Genomic DNA, 18,137 nt, shown 5'->3' with positions numbered 1-18,137 from the left:
TTCTGTGGAAATCTGTGAATTTGCGGGCCCAGATTATCTGTGGGTGTAATCACCCAGTCATCACCAAGTTGGAAGTCTTCCAGTTTGTTTACATCAGTTAGAAGCATGTACATGGTCACAGTCATGCTTTCCAAGTCCAACTGAACTTGCTGGATCAGTCAACCGGAGTTATTTGGTTCAAATCCCACAGACTTTGTCTAACGCTCACCTGAACCAGACTCACGGGTCAGAACGTCAACAAGCAACTCTGAGGGTAAATAGTAAGAGTGTGTTTAGATCTTTTAAAAGAAAGGAATTTGCCCGAGGGGTGCTGCATTGGTTATAAATATGTCCTGGGCTGTCCCTGCTGCAGTTATCTTTGGAGCTGATTCCTGCGTACTGCTATTATTCACAGAGAATGGGAGAGATTGCTCGCTTCGGTGAGAAATCAAACATCAGTGTACTGAGCAGCGGTTTGCAACCAGCTTTTTCAAGGTCCAAAATTTGCAATGACTTGCATTGAGCGATTTTTCAAGTAAGATGTTTACATGACATGAGCAAAACTCTTCACTCCCGTTTACATGCAATTTTCATTATTACTCAGATTTTTCTCAACTTACCATAACCACTCATCTAGAAGAGTTTTTTTTTTTCAATTAAACTGAGAAAGAGTAAAGTAGGTAAGTTAAGGCCCTGATATACTTATAGATTAAGTTCTTAGGGGTAAAAATAAGTTTGTGATACCTTTCCTGAAAAATAAGTTTGAAATACTAGCACTGCTGGGAGATGCTTTACATGAAGATGTCCAAATGTGCTGTGCACTTTGTTTGTTAATATAAACAAGTATTTATATAGCCCTTTATACAATGGATTGCTTTAAACCAGGTTTACATTGTTTTTTTTTTTAATGAAAAAACAGATTTAATGTTGCTTTCAATTTAAAGTACAACTTTCTACTATAAAGCAGCTCTCCAGTGTGTTCATGTTTTTACTCGGACCTCGACAGACTGAACAGAATAAATGAACCAGAGAACATTTCCACATTCAAGAGTGGAGCCACAGAAGACACCTACAGGTAGCTATTATCTAAATGCCATGGACCAACAGTAGTTCAGCGGCGTTAACCAGCTGGGGCAAATTTTTCTGGAATCTTTGCTTTCGAACTCCCGAATCAAACTACAAATTGATTTTGTGATTGCTCAAAATGACGTCACAGCAGTTCGTTCTTCAATTTCGCTTGAAGTATATTGGAGCCATTAGATGTGCACGTCACTCTTGTCTGAGCTCCAAGAAAAGGTTAAAATCCACACAAATTCCCCACCAGCAGCTATGGGCCGCACAAAGGCAGAAAACAGCAGGAGCCCCCCGGCACTTTGGTGTGAAGAGTGAGAGGGGCCCGTCCCGAATAGGCTTCTGGTTTATTACAGTAGAGCAGAGACTCCCCGCCGCACGATACAAGCGCTCACCTCTGCTCAACACAAACGAGCTATTAAAAGACCACCACAACATTGTGGCCATTCCCTTTCATTAACCTGAGTGCGAAGAGATGGAGAGCGAAATTCTCTCCTGGAAGTATGCTGGCAATAAACCAGGCCTAAATGACAAAGTAATACCTGTGATTGAGGTTATTGTTGAGAAGAGGGTTTAGACACATCTGTCATAGACAGATTGAACTTAAACAACACTCTATCAGAGCAAAGCACATGCAGATGTTCAATTAAAAACAGGAGCCCACAGTCTTGGCTCTTGTTTGCACTGGCCCACATTGTTTGCAGAGCAACAACGGTTGCTAGTGGCAACACCGTCCACTCCCGTTTCCAGGAGCCTGTTGCTATGCAACCAACAGAATACTTCCCAAACCAAACAATGCCATCCCCCAAGTGATCCTTCTATCTCACATTAACCAGAAACTTAGAACAATAAATACATAAGCTATTACTCTGACCCTCTGGAGCGGAGGCAGGGACTTGGGGGGGTTGACATGCGGTTATAGAGAAATTTCTACAGAAAGCCGTACTTCAGGACTTACAACTTTCTCTGGTATGAGATGCTGACAGGGACTCTGTTAAAGCCATCAGAAAGACAAAAAAAGTAAAGTAAAGAAAAGAAAAGAGAAGAGAAGAAAAGAAAAGCTGCCACAAGTCATGCTTACACCACGACACTCCAAACACAACAATCACTTTGTAAACGAAGCCTCAAATTACTTTTCCAACTAAATAATCCAGACGTTCCTGACAGATTTGCAGCTTGGAAATAAACTCTGATTGCTTTTACGACACGCCGGAAGCTACGAACAGCCGAGCAATAAACCAGAGACACTTGTTGCCATTAAAGGGCCGTCTATACTGGACATCTGTGTCCAACAAGCTGGGCTGATGTTCCCCAGATATGCACCTTTCAAAACACACAAAATGCTCCTACCACTTATGATATAGATAGACCATCCATCCAAACTAACCACAAATATGAAGTCTTATTAAGTAATGTGTGATTTTTAACTTTTAAATACTGTATTTGCATTCACAAAATTAAAGATCAGGAGCCAGGTAGGAGATTTTTCAAAGAAAGGCAGTTCTTCATATGAGATTAGGATGATCCACTGAGATTAAGGTTTGCAGATGGCAAGGTTGGGCTGAGAAAGAAGACAGTTTAAGTGGTCAGCTGGGTCCTCATGTGAGCACCTCAAAACAAATCCCCTAAAATAGGCACATCTCCAAACCCTCAATCTTCAATTGCTGTCACAACCCTAGCCCATCCGTCGCCAGCACACCGAAAAAGCAAAGGGCTCTGCAGCCAGGGAGAATCGGTCGAACGTTGCCATAGAGACCGTTTGTTCACACTTACAACTCCACAACCCCCCTCCTCCTCCTCCACCTCCTCCTCCGGTAACCCTTTCCAGATTTCCGCACCACCCCCAACCCTGAGCTGAGGATGATTCCAAAAACGGAGGGGGGAAAAAAGTGTTGTAAAAGAGAAAGCTTTACCTTTGCAACATTCGCAAGAAGGTGAAGGACAACACAGTTAAATGTGTCTGGTTCCACAGAGATAACTGCCTTTTCTTTCAGGGGTTTTTTTATGGTGATGACAAACTAGTGGAACTCCACTTTCTGTCGTCACACCACCTTGTTGCCCATGACGATAGAAAAACAGAGGACTGAGCTGTGAAAAGGAGTCTCTAAGAGCAGGTGTCTGTTTGGGGTGAGAAAATATACGTTCTGGTAACTACAGCAAGTGACACATGCTGTAAAGAGTTTTTCAGAAACGTGACGGATTCCAGTCAGCTAAGTTACTGCTCCAGGCTTTATATTGCAACAGTGCAACAAGTTCTGGCTGGCAAAGAAGAAGCTAGATTAAAACTAAAGCACTATTACATGCACAATTAAAATATGCAATCATATTTATTTTCTATATTATGGGTAATAAAATAACAGTGCCGTTTCTCTTTGAAAACCCTCTTGTGAAGACAGTGAGTGGAAGATTCCCAGACTATCAATGCTTAAATGCCAAATGGCATCAGGTCAGCGCCAGCGGTAGCCAATATAGTTAAGAAGGAAGACAGAAACTTCCTGAAGTGATTCTGTCATGCCACATCGTCTCCACATTTCTTCTACGTACCTCGACACTCAGATTTCAGAGTCACGTAGGCTGAGTAATCAATCTTTTGATAATCCACAAGAACAACATAGCCTTTACTCCATACTTTCTATGACTGATTTGATTTCATCTCAACAACAAGTGGATTATCAGTATCACACACCCTTTAAGATTTTCTTATGACATAGTGTGGTGATCTCTACCACTGTTCATAAAAAGCTTCTACATGTGTCATTGGTATTTATTTAAACTTGCTAACTAATAGTTGCCCATTACCACCAAAAAGGGAAAGACTGTCTATAGACACATGAGACTTAATAAAATTGCTTTTCTTGATCTGTCAACACAAGACAAATTCTGTTTCTCTGGATTGTGAGTGCCAAATATTCCAGGATAAGGACATTACATTAAAGAAAATAGAGCAGCGATAATCAGTTTGACCAATATTGTTTTACATATATTCACAGATTTTCTACTTAAATAAGAACTCAATTTTAACATTCAGCTCAATTTTTGTACATTTGGAGTGCTGTCAGTATCAAAAATGACAAAAACGGTGTTGCCTACATAGTGTTATCCTCTTTTTAAAATTCGCACCCTGTTGACTTCAATGGGGCAAGTTCTTCTAAACCTGCTTAACATCCATGATTTGTCATTACAACACCACATGCGAGTGGTGTTATTAAGTGTGACCACGGTCAATCTGACTGCAGTAGATGTGAAAGATATTAATAAAAATGATGTTAATTCAGCTCATATACTTGTATTTACTTCCTGTTTTCGGTCAAAGTCCACATTAGTCGATTGTCGAGTTTGTGCACGCGATCATTGGTAACTAAGCAACAGTGGAGACTCAGACTGTCAGCTGTCAGCCAATGACGGTGGTGTGTGGTGTTCTGAGAATATCAGCTCAAATGGATAGTTCATCAGAATCAGATGTTGAACACACGGAGTAACAAATGATTGCACGTGCGAACTCGACAATCGACTACTGTGGACTTCGACCGAAAACAGGAAGTAAATACACATGACTGTAGGAAACACCGAATTTTGTCTGTACTGACAGCACTCCAAATGTACAAAAAATGAGCTCCATGTTAAAATCCTTTAAGGTGCAGTCACATTACTATAATTTCAGTGTAATTTTGCAGACAAAAAAGGTCCATAATCTACCGTCAATGGTGTAGTGAGGCAAGAAGCACCACTCGCTGAGATGTCACTTTCAAACCAAGCAGCTTTCTGTTGGTCAGTGTGGCAAACTCCTGGAGGAACTTTTCTGCCAGCACGTGAAACTCCCGATCGTGCAGATTTAAACCACTATTTAAACGGCTCACAAAATTTCAAATGTTTAGAAACATTACACTTTTTTCAGTTAAATTTCTCATTTACAATAATTGCAATTAATAATGTTCATTATGCATAATGTTTATTGTTGCAGTATAATAATTTAGTTATCATTGTGGCAAAAAAAGAAAACCCATACAATGTTAAACAAGTATACAAGTTTCAGTCATAAAAATATTCTAATATGTAATGTCCTATTGCTGCTTATCCACAATTCCATACACCCGTTTTCAAGGTTGATATCTATGTGTTTACAAGCATCTATCTGATTCACACTGGATTACCAAACACTGATATACCGAACAAAGGTGTGTTCTGTTTATGGCATTACGAGTAAGAGTGATATAGAAATAGCAGTGTCATTCAAGTCAAGATATCACATTACTGGGTCATCAGAATGATTCAGTCCTGCTATTACTGGTGAAATACTGGTTATAAGAAATATTGGGAGAATAGCATAAAATCTGCTGTGAGTATGTGGTAAACTATATGTGTTATAGTCCATTAAACGATTGTTGCCCTGATTTTTAATTTGCGTGGGGGGTTGTTGGGCAGAACGACTGTTTGAAAAGTTCTGCATACAATAGACTGATAGCAAAGAGGTCAATAGAGGAGTCACACAAGGTTCAGCCCTCGCAGAATCAACAAGCTCTCGTCTGGTGTCTATTCAGGTGCATAAAGAGGTATGAATAGGAAGCTGAAGTGCACATCTGCACACAGACATAGCTTGAGCAATGCATGATAACTACAGAGATGTCAGCCTTGGTGGAAGAAAAGTCCTGAATACACACTCCTTTTTTTTTTCTGAGGGTCCGAGTGTACCGGAGTGAACTTCTTCAGGATGAATGAGAGGATGGATGGAGTCTGACGCTAAAAAGTGTGCCAAACCTCATAGTGATGGATATTAAACATAACAGAAGACAGAAATTGAGTACATTCTAAATCTGTACTTTTTCAACTTAATAAAGTAAATATTTAGTTTCAAGATGTTGTCCTAAATCACTGACACTCTAGAAAGAACGTCAAGGACTTGAGGTTAACATTAAGAAAACTGGAAAATGGACAGGAAAACACTAGTCGTATATTATGCAACAGTAAAAAGAGGGGACATTAGAGGGAATGTCCATCTCTCCAGACTAAGGCGAGAGAGAGAGGAGGGCCATTGTGATGCAAATGTCACAGGCCAGTGTGCTGTTTGCGGCAGGAAATTTAATTAGCCAGTGTGGAGCTAAGATACAAAGCAGGTGGAATGTAAAGAACGCTCAGACGAGGAGAGGCTTGAGACGAATTCGGGGGGGTTTGAACGCTGAGGGAGAGGTTTTGTGAGCAACACATTTCAGTCTCAGACAAGTCTCAGCCTGCAGCTCAGACATCTCAACTAAGGCACACGTTTCCTTTTTTTTTCCACAAAGAAAACAAGGATCAGAGCACTTCGATTGCCTTTACTCATCATTTCATCACAGACCACCGGGCCATAACATAGTTAGTGATACTGATGGCTGATATATCATCACAAATCATCACATTGTTCAATTTAAAGATAGTAAATAACACAAATATAACAATTGCAAAGTCTGAAGTTTGCCATGTTTTGGGCATTACGAGTTTCAGGGGAAATAGGCTCATTTTACAACTCCCCCAGAGTTAAACAGTTGAGTTTTACCGTTTTCCAATGCATTCAGACGATTTTCTGATATTTAGAAGAATATCAGGAACCAGACAGTTTCTGGTTTCATTGACTTCCATAGTAGGAAAAAAATATACTATGAAAGTCAATGAGATCAGAAATTTCCTGATATTCTTCTAAATATCAGAAAATTGGCTGAATGGATGGATTAGAAAACGGTAAAACTCAACTGTTTAACTCTGGGGAGTTGTAAAATGAGCCTATTTCCAAAAAAAGTGGAGTATCTCTTTAATATAGGCTAGATATTCAAAGTCATAATACCATATAAATGCATTATTTTATGAATATCAACAATATATTAAAGTATTATAGTGTTTGTTGTAAAACTAAGCAAAAGGAAGCTGGAGCGCTGCTGGTGTCCCTTGTATCCTCTGGTGCTCTTGGAAGGGCTGAAAGTTCATAAAAATTGGAAAAAAAAATCCAAGTCCAGGCACTCAGGGTTACAAAAGTGAAAAAGGCCTTTATTTAACAATCGAGGGCTAAACCATTAAAAAACACCAACACCAACGCGTTGGTGTTTTTTAATGGTTTAGCCCTCGATTGTTAAATAAAGGCCTTTTTCACTTTTGTAACCCTGAGTGCCTGGACTTGGATTTTTTTTTTCCAATTTTTATTATAGTGTTTGCTTTACTATAATTAGACAGAACTGTTGAAATGTTAAACTGTAAAAACGAATGCCGATGGAGAATAGGAGTTCTACAAATAATATGGGTTGAGTTGTGCATCAAAGTTTAATACTAATGGTTAAGAGCTTGTTCAAATCCCTAAGCATGAGAGATAACAACAGAGCTAAAATGACTATTTGTATGCAATTATCAGGCTGAATCTTCTTGGCTGCATTTCAACCTGTCAATTCTGTATAAAGTTACAGGAGTAAGCAATTTCAGCAACATTAGAGTGGGAGATAAGATAAAGAGAAAATTACAGCCATGAACACAATAATAATAACATCTATGGAGACACGAACAAGTTCAATCATCAGCAGAGCTGCTGCCAGGACGACCTAATGCTTGATTTCTAAATGAGCTTTTGTCAGTGTCAAAACAGCTTGTGCGTATTTCAACTCAGATCAGTTAATTAGGGTTTGTTTTGTGTAATTTATTAAAGGGATAGTTCACCCAAAAATGAAAATTAGCCCATGATTTACTGAACCATTTCCTGAAACCCTAAAGCCATCCAAGGTGTGGTATATGGCATTCTTCTTTCAGAAGAAAACAATCAGAGTTATATAAAATAGCCTGGCTCTTCCAAACTTTATAATGGCAGTGGAATGGTCGTTTTGGATGCGACCATTTTTGAAATCCATAAAACTGCATCTATCCATCATAAACAAACTCCATCTCTGTTCACCGACAGACGATTAGTGACCGTTGCAATCAAACTTTCCCTCAGACAAAATTCTGCCACTATCAGAAGATTTGACTCACAGTCCTGCAGTGTGACTTCGTTTTTCAGGACAAGCCAAAATTAATATTAATAATATTAAAAATAATATTATTTAATTTTCAAGGTGACCAAAATTAATATTAGAGATTTCTTTGTAGCCACCATTTCAATCCTGCATGTAACTGCGTGTATTGATGATGTAAAACTCCAGACAAGTGTTCTTTTTAACGCGTCTTGACAGTCGTCCAGTCTGACATTAATGAAAACTGAGATCTTACAGCGTGACATGGCTTACAACGAGGATCTTGTTCGTACAGTCTAATCACCAACAATTGCAAAGGACTATTATAATTCATACAATGTACACACGGCTTTTCGCAACTTGTGACGTTGCCAGTAGCGTAGTGCGTCAAGGTGTAGCGTAAATAGCAGTACGTCGCATTACTCGCTTAAGTAAATATGTATATTTTTCATACACAAATGCACCGCTTCACTTCAGAAAGCCTTTATTTACCCCTCAGAGATGTGTGGAGCACTTTTATGATGGATAGATGCAGTTTTATGGACTTCAAAACAGAAACGGCCATGCATTCACTGCCATTATAAAGCTTGAAAGAGCCGGGACAATTTTTTAAATAACTCCAATAGTAGTGGTCTGAAAGAAGAATGCCATATACACCTAGGATGACTTGAGGGTGAGTAAATAATGGGCTAATTTTCATTTTTGGGTGAACTATCTCTTTAATGCTTATGACCCCTTACAGCACAAGCGCAGCTGCCAGAGGTGGGCACAGCAGAGATCTGCTCCGGGCAGGGCTTCTTCCACACAGGCTAAATACAGCATACACACACGGGAAAGCTGTATCTTGTCATCTGCCACTCGCTCTGACACCCTTCCCCCCCATGGTGCATCGGTGCACACACGCACAAATACTTTTCAAAACGGACCGCTGCAGCTGTCTCCTTGAGAGCTGTGCTCTACTATAGTCCATTAAAAGCTCAGCGTGGTTTAAGGTTACAGTAGACGCTGCTACAACAATCATAAAGTCTCTATGATGGCAGTTGACTAGAGCTGAACTCTGACCTGGGAACAGGACGCAAACATGGGCACTGATAGATGAACGTGACCTAATGAGGTGATTCATTGCACTTGCACGTATAGAGGTTTAGGTATATAATATCACACCTATCACTTCCTGTTATGTAAATGTTCCCATCACTTCCTGTTATGCTTTCCTTGAAAGATTTAAAGGGATAGGCTAGTTCACCCAAAAATGGAAATTCTGTCATCATTTCCTTCTTACGTTTTTCTTCTGTGGAGCATAAACGAAGATATTTTGAAGAATGTTTCAAAAAAAATTTTTGTCCATACAACGAAATGAGACATTTTTCAAAATATATTTATTTGTGATTCACAGAAGGTGGACAGTCATACAGGTTATTTATTAGAGATTGTCTATAGGTGATAAACTATAGTCAAACTACACCAGCTAGAACAGTACTGCCACTTCAAAAGGAAGCAGAAGTGTAAAATCATGGCATTTGTGAGTCACCTCACCTGGCTAAATTGGGTATATAAGCATTTCCTCTTTGTTCTCCTTTCGCTATAACCTGCTTTGCAAACCGAGACGGTGTGCGCGCGCGTCCATCATCACAAACAGAGATTGAAGAGAGCTGATTAAAAACCACTGACTTTTGAAAGAATAACACAGCACCCCCGGCCCAGCTCCTCTCTTCCCATAGCCCTGGCTGTATTTGTGTATCAAGTTGCCATGTAAACATAACAGCTGCTTGGATCTGGGTTGCACGGAATTCCATTCCCATTCCTTTATTTTTCTTTGTGGTGGGTGTGTAACAAAATTAAAAGCTTGATTTGGACTACACTGCATTATGGGGCTTTGTCAAAACAAGTGAACAAATGGTTTTGAATTTGCCCACAGGTTTAGAGCTAATCTGTTCCTCACATGTGCATTACAAATCTAATGAAGATATAATTACCTACACATCTGTGGAATTTTAAGGTGACACTTTACCAAATATTGATTTCAGCATGATAAGACTTGGATTTTGCACAGTCAAAACGTTTGACTTAATATTAATTATATCACGTGACGAAGAAAACAACGAAGAGTCAATCTTTTAAAATTCGCCTACTTGTCTTTTTCAACTGTTAAATCATACTAGCTGTGATGAAAGAGCTGTCAAAAGACTCACAAATGACAAAAATGCCAGTTTTTGCTATTACATAATAAATATGTGAAGCCTTGAAAGCACATAATAAAGAGCTACACAATAATATAGCTACACAAAGCAAGATTGCATGAAAAGATAGCCCATTTTAGTGAGGTTAAATTTATCACATTACTACCATAGAAACAGTTAAGCAATGATCTAAAATAAATTAAATGTCACTCACTCAATATCAAAATGCCTTATTCCTGCTCTTCTAAAAAGCACAGATCTCAAATAATAGTCATCAAAAAGTCAGTTTGCAGTAACTAAAGGTTTAATGATGTCATCTTACCACTGCATTCAAAAGTTTGGGGTTTGGCATTTTCTATTATGTAGTGTATTCCTAGGCAAAGCTGAATTTCATCAGCCATTAATCCAGTCTTCAGAGTCATCTGATCCTTCAAAAATGTGACCTTGTCGAATAATAGTAATCATTTGTTTTTCAAAAATCGTATTGACCCAGACTTTGAATTGTAGTGTATGGCTGAACAATGAATCAGTTTGGGTCGGGGAACTTGTTTACCTGAAAAATAACAGGTGGACGGCAAAAGAAGTGTTTGGGAAACCTGTATGGAAATCATCGTTTTTTGTTTTTTTGGAGGCAAAGGAATTAAACACCTCCTGTTACCGGGGCCCCCTAGTGCTCAGGGCCCTTGGTTGCATCCAGGTTTGCCCACTGGATTAAAGCATATGCAAAAGCAGGCTATGCAAATTTACATTTAAACACTGAAATTCTTTGATTATAACTGGTGTGGAGTCAGCCATGTCGAGGAAAGAGTGTAGTGTACCATCCTAGACTCAGACAGGGGGAGGTCTGAGCTAAAGGGAGCTTAGTGTGCAAACCAAACCTCTCAAAAACTAGCTAACTGGACATCACACAGCCCAGGGAACAGCGACTGGCCTCATCAATAATTAACTTCAATTACATGAATCATTCATTTCTCCTCCAGCCTGAACATGCACCTGTAACAACATATTTCATTACAGAAACCAGATCTTAGGCCTTTGGAGATGTTGCGTGGTGAAGATGCGTTTTAGGAGGATTTCAGAGCTCAGTGAAGCACCTGACAGTGGCAGCTTCAGCTGAGCTCAGGAGGGACCCGTCACACACAGCGACAAACACACTCCCACTCTGACAGGAAAAAAACGCTTCATCTCAAACATCCTTGAACCGGTGCTGCAGAAAGGGAGAAATAATCGAAACTATCCAAGCATGGTGTTATAGATAGTGAAGAACGGGTCGGCCAACATGATTTGTGTGTTGCATCAGGATCTGCCTCTCTCTCTATGCCAATTAACCTCATTATCAACTGCGCTTTCAGTGGCACTGACACTCTCAGCTAAAGAGAGATCAATAGAGAAGCACGGCCGAATAAGGGGCGACACCTGGACCACACGCTATTGTCATGAAGAGGGCTCATTACCAGGCTCTCTGCTGAGCAGGTGTAACATCGCCACGACGACACGATGCAACTCCAGAAAAATGACAGCAGCTTCGGATGAGCACAGTCAAGCTGTTGTCAAACGGTTAGCATCAGGCAGCCCGGATCTCATTATGACGACAATGCAAATACATCTCATTTGCTCACAATTACTACAATATGGCTTTACAAATCACTGACACATCTCTACTTGGTTACAACAAAGTTTTTAAAGACAAATTTTGAATATACTTGCAAATGGCAATTAAAACTGTGTTTTTTTTTAATATCACAATGTGAATAAAACATGGGAAATAAAGGAAAAGAATAGAAACTATTATTAATTATTATTATTAGTTTATATTATTTATATAAATTTATGCTGTTTAATATCTGCAGATTGTTTTTTGGTCAATGGCAAAGACCGTCCAATATTATAAAAAAGGAACGAAATGTTGAAAAACAAATTTTGTTTTGTTTTAATTTTAGTTTCATACATTTTTTATTAAATTAATTAATTCATAGCATTTTCTTTAAGTTTCATGTGAAATACTGTGCCATTCATATCAAGAAAATGCAATTAAAACACCCTTTTAAAATTCCTTTTGCACCCTGAATAAAATAAAGATTAATTTTGCAAACATATGTTTATGGTAAAAAAAAAAAAAAAAAAAAAACATTTAAAAAAAATATATATATGAATTTTCATGAACATCTAAGGGTTTTCACAGTGTTACTGTATTTGATTGAAACTATGCTTTCGTCAACACAAAATTTTTTTTGTTTGTTTTTTTGTTTTTTAATGATCTTTGTAAAGCTCGAAAGGGGTCCTATGATTTATGATTTTCTTGTCTCATGAGTCATGACAACACAATAAAATGACTTCCTGCACGCTGACTACCCTTAGTAACCACACTAATTCTTTCTGTGGTAAAAAGTGGGTTGATTTAGTGATTAAGTTTTTAAAATTTGGTAATAATATTGGTAATAATAAAAAAAAAAACTACTACACTTTCAATGACAAATAACGTGATTGACCCTTTTTCAACAGCCTGCAAAACATTTGATTTTGAGCTCAGGTAAGAGAATCCGATTTGTACGATGACATTTCTCTTCAAAATTACGTAAATATATTTGCATTCAATAATCTAAATAAACATAACATTCGTTGTAGGCTAAAGTAAATATTGCCAATGACGCTCGTTTAATAAGAAATGCATTACTTCTATCGGGCACCGCTATCCTGACTTTAGCAACCTGTTGATGCGTCCGAACCTGAAGCTTCTTCAAGCCCCAGCAGAGGAACATGACAGGTCTAAAAAACGGCATGTATCATTTTTGCGAGGTTTCTGTTCAAACTACAGACATTTAACCTGGACTCGTTCATCACACGGAACCAGGCAGGTCCACGGCAGTCTCTTCGAATCAACTCGCGCACTTCTACGAGAATATAAGCGATTCTTGAAGAAAAGCAACGGCGGAACAAAGCGCTTAAGTTGCTCCAGTAACACATCTAGCTGTTATTAAAACACTTCCAGCTTTTAAAGAAAGTTTACCCAGTTGGGTAATTGGTTAGCCGGTTAGCTCGTGAACTACCCGTACATAAAGCATATTAATCTTACAGACGTAACAACCCATATGTATGACATTCAGAGTACGAACAGCTCACTTGGATTTCTCCGCTATTAGTTTAACCGATCTCCAAACAAACTGACTGAAGTTGCCAAAGCAGATGAGCTAACCAACTAGCGTGCTAATGTGACTCTAATAGACAGCGAAGGAGATCAGGGCGTGAAAACACATCGAGATGTACATTACTCAACGTCCAGAGTCCGTTAAATTTACATTCAATTCATTTCGATCTCTCTAGGCAGTAAAAAGATATTCACCTCAGACTTTTGCTTAGATCTGCCCTGGCTTTACTGTTCTTTTCCCTCTCTCTCTCCTCCAGTTGCTGCTGCTGCTGCTGTTGCTGAGTGTTGCTCCCGTTGGTAAGTAACTGTCTCCACGACTACAGTCACTATGGCGAGCGGGGGTCTCGAGGCAACTGTTGCTACCGTCCTCTTCATACGTCAAGGGCTAAAAAGCGCGAGGGGGAGGAGCCAACCTCGAGCCCCTCCCAACTAATTCTACTTCGGCCTCGGGTCTCTGTCTCGAGCGGTTGATGTTGGATTCCCGCGGCGAGCGGCGCACTAACGCGCCTCGATACTGCTGTTCTCCGCCAAAAACCTGTCACTTTACCGCGCTAACGCCTGGGTAAAGGTGATGAAATGGCCAGGTTCTTTGGTTACATGTCTTTCCGCATGGGTTGCCAAATTACAGCTGAAAAAAAAACACAAAAAACAAATGGAATGCTTAGCTAGTCTATACATAATCTATTCTATACAACATTTACAATGTGTTATCTAAACAATTCATCTCTGTAAATCGTAGTAGGCTACGATATATAAACGTTTAAACTTGAATGGTTACTACGTTATTTCATTAACTGTCAGTGAGACTAGCAGATCAATTTCAAGCCTATTTCCCGAGAATCACCGCTTAGTGGCAGTATATCCCCGTAAAACAAATACACTTATCCTCATCGGGAGGAGAGACAGTACAAGCGCACTGCATGCTACTGTACTGTATAATGCCAACTATTTTTAAAACTAGTACCTGTCAAGTGTTTGAAAACATTTTGAAATGTGTTTTTGAACGATGTTTTTGAAAGAAGTGTCATACTCACATACAAGGTTGTCATACAAGGCTGCATTTATTACCATTCAAACACTTTAGGTGTGTGTGTGTGTGTGGGGGGGGGGGGGGGGTCAGTGCATATTAATTCATGATGGTTATGGCTCTGGGGAAAAACTGTTCTTGAATCTCTTTGTGGTAAGATTTAAGAGAGAGAAATTAATTCATGTTAATTCATAATTATCCTTCATTACGGATGCATTAAATTAATTAAAAGTGCCAGTAAAGGCATTTATGGAAGATTTTCTATTTTTTCTTAATAATTAAATTTAATAAATGCATATAAAGTTTCGAATCATCAAATATGGAAAGTATCATCATTTACACAAAAAGGTTCTCAATATGCACAACTGTTTTCAATATGAATAATAATGTGATAATGTTTCTTGTGCACCAAATCAGCATATTAGAATGATTTCTGAAGAATTGTGTGACACTGAAGACTGAAATAAATGAAGTCTTGGTGAGCACAAGAGACTTTTTAAAAAAACATTTTTAAAAATTTAATGTTTCCAGACTTTTGACAGGTAGGCCTACTGTAGCCTATATAAACATTCGACAATAAACATTGAAATAATTTTAAACAGTAGGCTATTATGCTGCATTGTTGTCATATCACCTCACTATATAATTTAGTGAATGGTGTTATTGTTATCATTTTGGAAATAAACAAAATGCACAAACAAATTTTTGTTTAAAACGCATTCTGACTAGAATCTGAGTATAGTATGGAAACTTTGTAAAAATATGCTATTTTAATTTATAACAATTTAGTTAATGCTTGTTTTAATATTCTTGTTTATTAAACTTTCAGCAATTTAAATGTCCTAGAGATTTTTTTAACAGATTTCAACTGTTTTGTTATATAAAAGCTAAATAAAAAATTCTCACAAACGCTGCACCATGACATTTAGTTTTGGCGCTATTCAGATTATTTAGAATTGGGAAAGGCCAATTATGAATGTTTTATATGACCAAGAGTGAATAAAGCGTTTTAATGGGTATTGTAGGAATTTTATTTCATAGATTTGCCGTCATTTTCACCACAATTTTGCGTTTACTAATAACGTTTTAATTAGTGTACCTGGTTACCAAGGAGACAACATTGTCAGGAAAGGGCATGCTTGAAATATCCCATAGACTGTGGAAATATCCCAATATTCTCAGCAGCAGTGAACGCCAGGTGGCGCGTGAGAGCTTTGAGGGAAGAGACGGGGCGCGCGCAAGTCTGAATTTATCCTATGAATATTATAGAGATAATTGGCGCGCTCACTGTTTAAGTTTATGAGTAGGCGTGAGCTTCATGTCAACTGGCGTGGGGTTTCTGTGAGAGTCTCATTCACACACACAGAAACAGACATATCATCGATCGTGCCTTATGTTCCTCTCTCACCACGATTTACAACCGACTTCAAAATCAAATCTACCTTTGAATTTCAAATTTGCACAAAACTTGCAGTGTCAACCTCAACACTTGGACGTACTGATATAATAAACAAACGGTGAGTATAACATTAAATATCTCTATGAGAATGTATCAGTGAATGTTATTTTAGTGATATTAAATCTGTGAGATCCATCCTCGAGTTAATTTATCTTTGTTTACAATAGCCGGCTAATTAGCAACCAAACAAGACATTCCGGTTGCTCAGGTAACGCGTTACTCAAGTGTGAAACGTGCACGTATGATTGTCATCAGAGACTATTTTGTTGTCATATAATTTAGTAAAAATGTAATCTTAAAAATATTTTAGAATACCGACAAATATTATACCACTTGGTTCCGTTTGTTTCCTAGCAAGCTTTTGCACTAAATAAAGATATGAATGAAAAACTTTCACCATGCAGCTTTCAGCGACTTTTTAAAAACAAGTTGACTGAGTCAAAATTACAGCTCTTTTTTGAATTGCCCGGTATGGGTAAACCTACCAGCAGCACCCTCGATAGATGTGTACATAGCCTACTCTGCATTGATGATTAATATCGATGACCGTAATAACCTTCCTCGCACCAGATGCTTTTCTGCGTCGGAAGCAGCGATAAGGATCGGGCATATTCGGTCACGTGATCGCATGGTTTTCCAGAGCCACGCCATCATTGGCTGGTCGATGGTCTGGCAATGGTGAAGAGAAACAACATCAGCATCAGCATCACCCCAGTGTCATTTAAGATTACATCTGAATGATTTACACTTGGTAGACATGTTTGCGTTGTAAGCAAAGCTTCCAGAGAAGAGTTCTCACTTAACAGGGTTTTAAGTCAAATGATAAGCTCATAATTTAGTATGTCGTTATAAGTGAAATGACCCACTGTATTATTTATGTGACAGGCCATGTGAGCTCACCGACTGAACTTCAGGTAGTTTCCTTGGTGTTTGAGAGTCTGACTCATATGGCTCAGTGTAAAGTAGTTGTTGTTTTTTTTTTTTTTTGATTGTTCCCAATCCCAATGACAAAGGGCCTGTCCCAATACCCTTATGGTCTTGGCCACTTGAGCACGTGCATGTCACAGGAAGCAAGTGTGCAAGACTGTCCCAGGTCAAAAAATTGACAAAAGCTCAGTGCATTTAGTGCACACTTAATCCACACAATCTCTTAATACCACATTTGAGGCTAAGCACATCCCATTCATCATGTTCCAGAACTTGCATACCCCGAAATTGCAAGATTTTAAGGAAGACACTCATAGTGTAAGTTGAATACCCAAATCTTGTATAAGAATTCAGAATTAAAAAAAATTGAGTTTGTAATGAGTCAACAGAAATATTGTCATGTGGTCTAGATTGGAAAACACGGATAATAAACCATATGGTCGGTAGTGTTATCAGCGTCTGAAAGCAGTCGTTTTGGAAATGTGTAAATAACACATTCAAACAGTGACAGCTGGTTCAGATTTATTGACGAAATTATTCTTATTAAACAGATTGCTTAGTAAACTTAGTGAAAGAAATGTCCATTTTAATATTCATATTTGACAATGCTTGTGCCCTAATTTGCATGGAGGGACAGTGATGTCAAAGTGCTTTCCTGTTTTAAAGGAAACTGTGCTTTTCCTGTTCATGTGTGCTGAAGGAAAAATGTCCTGTTCCTCTAAGTGAAACTGGGAATTGTGTCATGGGATAAAGACACAAAATTCAGGGTTAAAGAAAAAGTTGTAGGCTATTAGCCTACATCAACCAATATAGCATGTCTTCACATTAAATGAGTACTTAATTGTAATACACAGTTAAGACTTTCTAGCCAGATGTTTTCACATTACCTATTTTAAAAGCTCACGAAAGTTTTGGACAATATGGTTTCCAGGCTTGGCAGTTTGATAGCTTTTTGTTTGGCATCATCAGGAAGGCTAAGCCTTTGGTTTTGGAGGTCAGCCTTGATCTGTTTTTCCCTGATGCCGCCAATATTGAAACTTCCACTTTAAAACAGCCTTAAATGTAAAACAGCCTTTAATGTATTTAGAATCTGTAAAAAAATTGTTTTGTTTTTGTTTTTACGAAAAGCCCAAAGAACTGTCCTTGCTAAATTAATTTAAGTCTTTGAGTTTGAGTTACTGTTAAAAGGACCCTACCTTGACATTATCAAAAGATTCCTCTTTTACGCAAGACCTTAACTCAAGAACTCACAGGAACATCTCTGTAGTTTTGTGCATATTGTTCTGTATTTTTTTGTTTACTGCCAAATTCCCTGGTTAGTAGATGAAGGAGTAGTTCCCTTTAAAAAAAACTTTTTTAAAAAGGCTGTTCTTCACATAATATTTAT

At 38.4% G+C, this 18,137-nt stretch overlaps 1 protein-coding gene across 3 annotated transcripts in view; it reads right to left on the bottom strand.

Moving 5' to 3' along the window:
- rfx2 (regulatory factor X, 2 (influences HLA class II expression)) overlaps positions 1 to 13,924 on the bottom strand; it is a 38,803-nt gene extending 24,879 nt beyond the window's left edge. For 2 of the 3 annotated variants that reach the window (XM_089119722.1, XM_089119723.1), the window contains exon 1: positions 13,533 to 13,767. The gene's annotated coding sequence lies outside the window, so the exon portion shown is untranslated. Of the gene's footprint in view, positions 1 to 13,532 lie in introns of all 3 variants that reach the window. The other variant, XM_089119724.1, reaches the window with a different exon arrangement.
- Positions 13,925 to 18,137: the final 4,213 nt, after the last annotated feature.

Source organism: Pimephales promelas, chromosome 14, assembly GCF_988280905.1.
Source record: "Pimephales promelas chromosome 14, fPimPro1.hap1.1, whole genome shotgun sequence".
In the NCBI taxonomy this organism is placed as follows: Eukaryota; Metazoa; Chordata; class Actinopteri; order Cypriniformes; family Leuciscidae; genus Pimephales; species Pimephales promelas.
The sequence above is the reverse complement of the archived record's forward strand: the minus strand, read 5'-3'. Positions and strand labels throughout refer to the sequence as shown.